This window comes from Austrofundulus limnaeus, unplaced genomic scaffold, assembly GCF_001266775.1.
Source record: "Austrofundulus limnaeus strain Quisiro unplaced genomic scaffold, Austrofundulus_limnaeus-1.0 Scaffold667, whole genome shotgun sequence".
In the NCBI taxonomy this organism is placed as follows: domain Eukaryota; kingdom Metazoa; phylum Chordata; class Actinopteri; order Cyprinodontiformes; family Rivulidae; genus Austrofundulus; species Austrofundulus limnaeus.
Window position 1 is genome coordinate 157,514 of NW_013953069.1, and position 9,864 is coordinate 167,377.

At 42.8% G+C, this 9,864-nt stretch overlaps 1 pseudogene; it reads right to left on the bottom strand.

Annotated features, from left to right (window-relative positions):
• Positions 1 to 8,861: 8,861 nt before the first annotated feature.
• Positions 8,862 to 9,864, bottom strand: part of LOC106531722 (extracellular calcium-sensing receptor-like) — a 5,263-nt pseudogene continuing 4,260 nt past the window's right edge.

The following is a 9,864-nucleotide window of genomic DNA, read 5'->3' on the forward strand; positions in this document are numbered from 1 at the left end:
GATCAGTTGGGTTGTTACCGACATCTGGTGAAAATTTCATGTCATTAGCACCTCTAGTATTATATTTACTGAGAAAAATGTTGACTTGTTCAATACTTATTTTACCCGCTGTATGGCCCAGCGTCCCACTATCTGATTTACATTTGACACACATTGGATAAATATCAGCAATGAGTTTAAGTTTGGTTCTAGAAAATTGTAGTCGATGGAAAACTTTAAATTGAATAAGTTGTAGTCTAGAATTAATGGAACAAGTTTTAATTCTTGATAGACTCTAATCCCACAGATTATCTGTAATTTCACCTAGTATATCAGAAGACCGGACATCTTTTAAATGGTTAGAGGAAGGAGTAGACTTGAACAGATTGGCAAAAAGAGATGTTAACTGTTTAGATGTGGGTTCTTTTTTATAAGCTCATAGAATTTGTGTTGCTCAGATAGAGTTTCAAAATGGGAGAAATGCTGTCTAACAAAATTACGAACTTGCAAATATCTGAAAAAATGGGAAGAAAGGAGAGAAATTTTTTATTGCATTTGCGTGAAGGAGGCCAAATTATTTTTAATGTATAGGTCTTTAATAACAACTATGCATTTATTTGACCATTCCATAAGGAAAATATCCATTGTGCTTGGTTTAAATGCTGTGTTCTGAAGAATGGGAACATAGATGGAAGAACCAGAGAGACCTAGAACAGTCTTAATCTGCTTGAGAATCTTGAAAGAATTCTTTAGCACAAAATTATCCTTCAGTATTTTGAGAGGTAAAGCAAGATCAGAAAACAGTACAGCGGCTGGAGAAGAACCAGTAAGTGCTAAGGAGGCAAGGTTTTCATTTAGCGGCCATTTAGGTAATAGTGTATCCATCGCCACCACCCCTGGACAGATATGACTCCAAAAAAAAAAAAAAAACCCACGTTCTGGCATTACAGGCCCAATAATAATGATGAAAAACAGGAAGACCAAGGCCACCCTCAGTAGTAGGTTTCTGTAAATGCAACATTGAAATTCGAGGATGCTTTCCAGCCCAGACAAAAGAATGATAGTTGAATCAATCATTTAAAAAAATGAGGCAGTTAAATAAATTGGTATGTTTTGAAAAAGATAAGTAAATTTTGGAAGAACAATCATCTTGACAATATTAACGCAGCCAATCATAGAAAGAGGGAGGAGATTTTACTTGTCAACCATTAATTTAAGTTTGCTAATCAAATCCAGGAAGTTATATTTAAAAAGAAGCTTTGGGTCCCTTGTTAAATTTATCCCAAGATACTCAAAATAACTAGTAGAAATCTTGAATGGAAGATTACCAAGAAAAGCAGTGTCCAAATCATCTGAAAGAGGCATAAACAGACTTTTGTCCCAATTAATAGTGAAGCCGACAAAATGGCCTTAATTTCTTTATTAAAGTAAAAAGCGGGGTAAGGGAGAATGTAACATCTGAAAGAGTCAAAATAACATTGTCTGCGTACAGGGTAAAGGGACTATTTGTAGGATAGTCCAAAATGCCAGTGATTAATGGACGGGCCCTGATGGAAATAGCAAGAGGTTCCAAGGCCACTGCAAATACTGTAACAATGGGGAGACACAACACCCCTGCCTGGTACCGCGATGTAATAAAAAAAGGAGGGTATCTGTCATGGTTAGTCAAAACTGAGGATTTGGGAAGAGCATAAAGCATTATTATTAACGTCCGAAATTTATTGCCAAAGCCAAATTTTTCTAGAACAATAAACAAGTACTCCCACTCAATTTGGTCCAATGCCTGCTGAGTATCTAACGAGATAACTGCAGAGCCAGAATGGTTGGAATTTTACATAATGTTTAGAAGTCGACGTGTAATAGAGAACGAGAACCTATTAGGGATGAAGCCAATTTGATCGGGATGGATCAAGTGAGCTATGTGTTTATTTAGGCGGTTAGCTAATACTTTGGCAACAATTTTTTGGTCGCTGTTTAATAAACTTGGAGGACGGTATGATGCAACATTGGAGCTGTCTCTACCTTTTTTCAGAAGGAGGCATATATTAGAATCATACATACTCTGAGGAAATACTCCCTCCTTCACCAAATAGTTCACCATACGCAGGAAAAGAGGAGCAATCACATCTAAATGAGTTTTATAGAATTATATTCCAAACCTGTCTGGACCACATGCTTTACCACAAGTAAATGAGCGGATCGTAGATTTAATTTCTGAAAGAGTAAAATTTGAATCCAGGTATTCTCTAGCAGGTTCATCCAGAAAAGGTATGTTTAACTTATTCAGGAATTCAGTAATATTGGTGCTGGAAGCACTAGACTTAGAAGAATACAAATTACTGTAATAGTTAAAAAATGTGTCATTTATAATTTAGGGTCAGTTAAAAGCTGGCCAGAGGGGGAATATATTTTATGAATCGCTCTATCTGCTAGTTTTCCTCTCAGCTGTCTGGAGAGCAACCTATCAGGTTTGTTTCCCAATTCAAAATGTTTTTGTTTTGTTTTGCGGATATAATGACTAACTTGTTCCCCTAAGATGTGGTTGTATTCCGATTTTGTCTTTAAAATAGCACTGAGCGCATTTTCATCCTTTTGTATTACAATACATGTCCTCCAATACTGACAATTCAGCCTGAATATCTGCAAGACGCTGCACTCTGGCTTTTTTAATTGAAGACTGATAGGAAATAATGTTACCTATTAGTACCACTTTGACTCCCACAGAATTGAGTCAGACACTTCTCCATTATCATTAAAAAAGAAAATGTGAGATCTTAGATGAAATATAGTCTTGAAATATTTTATCTGAAGTGAGGGGGGAATAAATTTCCAATTAAATGAAGGAGCATATAAATTAAAGTGGATCTGCCTTAAGAGAGACACATGATCTGAAATTAAGATGCTGTGATACATTGAATCAACTGTGTGTGAAATCATTTTATAATAAATTAAAAAGTGATCTATCCTGGTAAAACTACCATGTGTGGGGGAGAAAAAAGAATATTTATGTTCAAGGGGATGCTGAAGTCTCTAAATGTCAACTGCATTGGCTGTCTGCATGAGATCATTTAAAACAGTTACAGATTTCAGAGGGGCAGCAACTTTATTGGAGGATATGTCCAGAAGCGGATCGAGATAACAATTAAAATCGCCTCCATTAATTAAATATCGATCATTGTACTGCGCAATAATGTCAAAAATCTTACAAAAAAATCAGGGCAGTCATAATTAGGGATGTAAATATTTAAAAGAACCACTGGAGTGGAATTAATCTCACCGGTGACAAGCACATTTCTCCCACTTGAGTCCGCAGACATCAAGTTAAAGATAAATGGGATGGACTTATGAATAAGAATTGCAACCCCTCTTGCTTTAGAAGAAAAATTGGACTGGTAAACCTGTGACACCCATGAAAATCTTAAACATCTGTGGTCAGTAGGCTGAATATGAGTCTCCTGTACAAAAACAATATAAGATGCGAGTGATTTTAAATGTGAAAAAACTTTTCTCCTTTTAAGTGCTTTCCCAAGTCCTTTACAGTTCCAGGATGCAAAGGTAATAGGACTCATGCCCAGCTTAGAAAAAATATTATCCTGCATTTAAAATGACACAACAACAGTGGCTGACATAGAGAACACAACAGAACTGTTTAACAAAAATAACAAAACAATAACAAAAACCCCAAAACTTAGCTCTGCAACAAAAAAATAAGCGACATATCCCTCAATCTAAACTGGAGGGTGCTGAATAATGGAGATAGAAAACCTGAGTAGATAGCCTAAACTCAGGGTGCCATGCATACCCCCGACAAGTCTACATAAATGATTATATGTACCAGAACTGACTTAGTGTTGTTATCAAGTGTTTATGTTAGCTGTTTAATAAAGTCAGCTAATGAGACAGTGAACTGACAAACCGTTCCGCATCAATTGGTGAGTCAAAGGTTTTCACTGTGCCATTTAAAGAGACTTGCAGTTTGGCTGGAAAACACAGGGAACATTTGGCTCCAGCCTCGACGAGTTTTTTCCTCACGGTGTTGAACGACTGGCGCTGCGCTGAAACCTCCGCAGTGTAGTCTGGTAAAATGGAAACCCTTTGGCCTTGATATAGTAACAGTGCTCCCTGACGACTCAGCCGCAGAATGTTCATCACGTCGCGGTCGTTGTGCACTCTGGCGATGATGATCCAGGGTCGTTCATTAGGAAGCGGCTTCGGTCTCAGGCCGTGATGCGCTCAATCTATTTTCACTGGCTTGGGAATGTTGTTCTGTCCAAGCAATTCCAGGATGAGTCTTGAAACAAATTCCGTAGGATGTCCACCTTCGCCCTCCTTGATGCCAACAATCCGAATGTTTTGCCTGCGTGAGGGCCCTTCTAAGTCATTCAGCTTAGCTTTGAGAAGACCATTAGCTGCAGCTAGTTCACAACATGTCTTTTCATTTGTTTGATATATAGTTCCATCACATGCATGAATGCAATTCATTCATTGCGCTGTGTTTTTATAGTTATTTTATGAAAATAATGGAGGCACCGCACGTTCTGCGGACCTCGCTGCTGCGTATTGGGACACAAAGCTGATGCTGCCTCTCTATTCTCTCCTCCTCGATTTGCAAAGGAGTCAGGAGACAGAAATGAGACATTTTTAAATGTTTGCAAATTACAACCACTAAATAAACATTGTTGAATTTTTTTTTTCATTCATGACTAATGGGCTGATCTACCATTTGTGTGTACCGATAAGCATAACTTGGAAAAAATCATACTAATACAAAAAACAGCCCAGCCACAAATCACCACCGGCCCAGTCCAGCGGGGCAGCTGAGGTAATAATCGGTAGCGTTTAGAAGTCCACTCCACGAGGGTATGGCTGCGCTCTCAGCAGATCAGCTGGAGACGCATTATTGTGGTTCCACAAACCAAATACGTGCTGCTGTGACCATGGAGCCGAGCATGGTAGCACCTGTTCAGGCCGAACTACCGGACAACCTCTGTAAACAGTCTGCCCATGTGCGCTACGCGCCGTGGTGTTCTGGTATTGGTTCTGCATGGAGCAGGGTTCCAGCGCTCTGATGGATTCATGTTCCAGGCATGTGGTGCATCATCCTGAGACCACAGTTTTTAAAACAATGTTGTGCTGCTGTGCGCAAGTGTTTGTGTGTGTGTGTTTGTTTGCGCACGTGTGATCTCTCCAGCAGCGCCTGTAGTCAGCTAAGCTGCAGCGCAGAGTAGCCTACAGTGAAACTGAAAACCTTTGAGTAAAATTGTACTTAAAATCCATCTGTTTTCTTCCGCTAATCTGGGATCGGGTCACAGGGGCAGCAGCCTAAGCAGAGAGACCCAGACTTCCCTCTCCCCAGCCACTTTGGCCAGCTCATCCGGGGGAATCCCAAGGCGCTCCCAGGCCAGCCAAGAGACATAGTCCCTCCAGCGTGTCCTGGGTCTTCCTCTGGGCCTCCTCCCAGTGGGACATGCCCAGAACACCTCACCAGAGAGACGTTAAGGAGGCATCCTAACCAGATGCCCGAGCAACCTCAACTGGCTCCTCTCAATGTAGAGGAGCAGTGGCTCTACTCTAAGTCCCTCCCGTATGACCGAACTTCTTGCCCTATCTCTAAGGGAGAGCCCAGACACCCTGCGGAGGAAACTCATTTTGGCCGCTTGTATCCGCAATCTGGTTCTTTTGGTCACTACCCAAAGCTCTTGACCATAGATGAGGGTAGGAATATAGACCTACTGGTAAATCAAGAGCTTCGCCTTCTGGCTCAGCTCTTGCTTCACCACGACAGACTGGTACAGCGCCTGCATCACTGCAGATGCAGCACCAATCCGTCTGTCAATCACCCGCTCTCTTTGTCCCTCATTCGTGAACAAGATCCTGAGAAACTTAAACTCCTCCACTTGGGGCAGGCCCTCCTCCCCGACACGCAGAAGGCACTCTACCAGATTCCGGCTCAAGACCATGGTCTCGGATTTGGAGGCACCCTCATCCCGGCCGCTTCACACTCGGCTGCGAACCGCTCCAGTGAGAGCTGGTGATCATGATATGATGAAGTAAATAGGACTACATCATCCGCAAAAAGCAGAGATGTGATCCTAAGGTCACCAAAATGGATCCCCTCAACATTTCGGCTGTGCCTAGAATTTCTGTCCATAAAATTTATGAACAGAATCTGTGACAAAATGCAACCTTGGCGGAGTCCAACTCTCACCGGAAACGAGTCCAACTTACTACCGGCAATGCAGACCACGCTCCGGCACTGGTCGTACAGGGACCTAAAAACCCGTATCATTGAGCCTGGTACCCCATACTCCCGGAGCACCCCCCCCCCAGACCTCCTCGGGATACGGTCAAATGCCTTCTCCAAATCCACAAAACACATGTAGACTGGTTGGGCAAACTCCCATGCACCCTCCAGGACCCTGCTGAGGGTGTCGAGCTGGTCCGCTGTTCCATGACCAGGACGAAAACCACACTGCTCTTCCTGAATCCGAGATTTGACTATCTGACAGACCCTTCTCTCCAGGACGCCTGAATAGACCTTGCCAGGGAGGCTCAGAAGTGTGATCCCCTATAGTTGGAACACACTCTCCGGTCCCCCTTTTTAAATAGGTGGACCACCACCCCGGCTTGCCAATCCAGAGGAACTGCCCCCGATGTCCACGCAATGTTGTAGAGTTGCGTCAACCAATGCAACCCCACAACATCCAAAGCCTTAAGGAACTCTGGGTGAATCTCATCCACCCCTGACATCCGGCCACCGAGGAGCTTTTTAACCACCTCAGTGGCCTCGGCACCAGAGATTGCAGAGTCCGACCCAGGGTCCTCAGGCTCTGCTTCCTCATGGAAAGATATGTCGGTAGGATTGAGGAGGTCTTCAAAGTATTCCTCCCACCAACCCACAACGTCCCGAGCTAAGGTCAGCAGCACATCATCCCCACCATAAATAGTGTTGGTGGCAAACCACTTTCCCCCCGAGATGCCAGATGGTGGACCAGAATCACCTCGAAGCTGCATGGAAGATTTTTTCCATAGCCTCTCTGAAATCTTCCCACGCATGAGTTTTTGCCTCAGTGACCACCCGAGCCACAATCTGCTTGAACTGCCAATACCTATCGGCTGCTTCCAGAGTTCCACAGGCCAAAAAGACCCGATGGGACTCCTTCAGCCTGACAGCATCCCTCACCACTGATTTCCACCAGGGGGTTTGAGGGTTGCTGCCACGACAGGCACCGATAGCCTTATGGCCACAACTCAGGTAAGCCACTTCGACAATGTAGGCACGGAACATGGCCCACTCAGACTCAATGTCCCCCACCTTCCCCGGAGCGTGTTCAAAGTTCCCCTGGAGGTGTGAGTTGAAGCTCCATCTGACAGGAGACTCTGACAGATGTTCCCAGCAGATCCTCACTATACATTTGGGTCTGCCAGGTCTGACCGGCATCCTCCCCCACCATCGGAGCTGTCTCATCACCAGGTAGTGGTAAGTTGACAGCTCTGACCCTCTCGAGTGTCCAAGACATGCAGCCACAGATCAGATGAGACAACAACAAAGTCAATCATAGAACTGCGGCCTAGGGTGTCCTGGTGCCAAGAGCACATATGGACATGTTTTTTCTTGAACATGGTGTTTGTTATGGACAATCCATGACGAGCACAGAAGTCCAATAACAAAACACCGCTCAGGTTCAGATCGGGGGTGGGGGGTGGGGGGGGGCATTCCTCCCAACCATGCACTTTCAGGTATCACTGTCATTGCCCACGTGAGCATTGAAGACCCCCTAGCGGAACGAGAGAGTCCCCGAAGGACTCCTTCCAGCACCTGCTCCAAAGACTCCAAAAAGGGTGGGTAATCTGAACTGCTGTTTGGCACGTAGGCATAAACAACAGTCAGAACCTGTCCCCCCACACGTAGAAGGAGGGAGCCTACCCTCTAGTTCACCGGGGTGAACCCCAGCGTACAGGCACCAAGATGTGGTGCAATAAGTATGCCCACTCCTGCTCTGCGCCTCTCAGCATGGGCAACTCCAGAGTGGAATAGTGTCCAACCCCTTTCCAGGAGACTTCCAGAGCCAGAGCGGTGCGTTGAGGTGAGTCCAACTATATCTAGTCGGAACCTCTCAACATCACAAACCAGCTCAGGCTCCTTCCCCACCAGAGAGGTGACATTCCATGTCCCTAGAGCCAGCTTTTGTAGCCGAGGGTTAGACCGCCAAAGTCCTCGCCCTCGACCACTGCCCAAAACACAATTGACCCGACCACTTTGGCCCCTCCCACAGGTGGTGTGTAGGCCCAAATAGTTTAATTTTTACTGCCTGGAAGTGTGGATTTAAATGCCATTAAATTCACCATTGTTTTCCCTAGAAAACAAGAAATGCAAAGGACGAAGGTGATGCCAAAAGCTGTGACAGAGCATAGAGAATCACTTAGAGGGTTGGCCAATGAAGATCTTTCAACAGTTTTCATTACCCAGAAGCATTTATACAACAAGGAAATAATTTATCACACAAACATTTCCTCACTGTTTCTTTATTTCATTTAGATGTGCAAATAAAAAAGCACAAAACTGTCAGTATATCAATGATACATTTTCTCACACGTATTGATTTTAAATGTAAATTTACACTATACATTAAATTTAAATGTCTGACACATTTTGAAATAAATACCTAATTGTAACTTTTTTGCATGGTTTTGTTAACTATTAGGAAAACACACAGCAAGAAAAGAACATTACTTCAAAAATAATGTAATGTTTCACAAAACCTGTGAGTGACGTTAAAGAAATTTGAATTAAATAATAAAACTGATCATTTATTTTATGTATAACGATGCTTAAAAAGTTGCTCCATCAACATTTACTATTTACAGATTTGTGTTGTTTTTCAAAATGATTTTGATGCTGTCTTTCCCATCATATTCTTTTTTGTGTTTCTTTCTGGTTTTAATATCATAATATAACATTTTGGGAGGAAAATGCAAATCAGCAGTCCAAAACTAGAAGAGAGAATAGCAAATATTTCCACAGCAACACTGAATTTTCCAGGAGAGCTGATATATGCTGGGATAAAAGTGATCCATACTGCACAGAATATCAACATGCTAAAAGTGATAAATTTTGCTTCATTGAAATTATCAGGCAGTTTGCGAGCCAGAAAAGCAAAAATGAAACACAAAGAGGCAAGAAGTCCAATGTATCCAAGTACAGACCAGAAACCTAAAGCTGAACCCAAAGCACACTCCAAAATGATTTTATCTTTAAAAATTTTGAAATTTTTAGATGGAAAAGGAGGAGAAATTGCTAACCAGAGAATACATATGATAACTTGTATTAATGTAAAACCCAGAACACAGAGTCTTTGCTGTGCAGGTCCAAACCATTTCATCACATTACTGCCTGGAAGTGTGGCTTTAAACGCCATTAAAACCAACATTGTTTTCCCTAAAATACAGGAGATGCAGAGGACGAAGGTGATGCCAAAAGCTGTGTGACGGAGCATACAGGACCACTCAGAGGGACGTCCAATGAAGGTCAGAGAGCAGAGAAAACACAGAGTCAAGGAGAAAAGCAGCAGGAAGCTCAGCTCAGAGTTGTTTGCTCTGACAAGAGGAGTTGTCCTGTGTCTGAAGAAAATCACAGCTACAGCAGCCGTCATACATGTTCCAAATAAAGAAGCTACAGTAAGCAGTGCTCCCATAATTTCTTCATATGATAGAAACTCAGCCTGTTTTGATACACAGGCATCTCGATTGAAGTTGGACCAGAATTCAGTGGGGCATCTTTCACAAGTGACAGAATCTGAAAAACAAACACATAAAAGTTGGAGGACTTACTACATCTATTTTTTCTTATTCTATTTTATTTTTTAAGCTTTATGTGAGTAATTG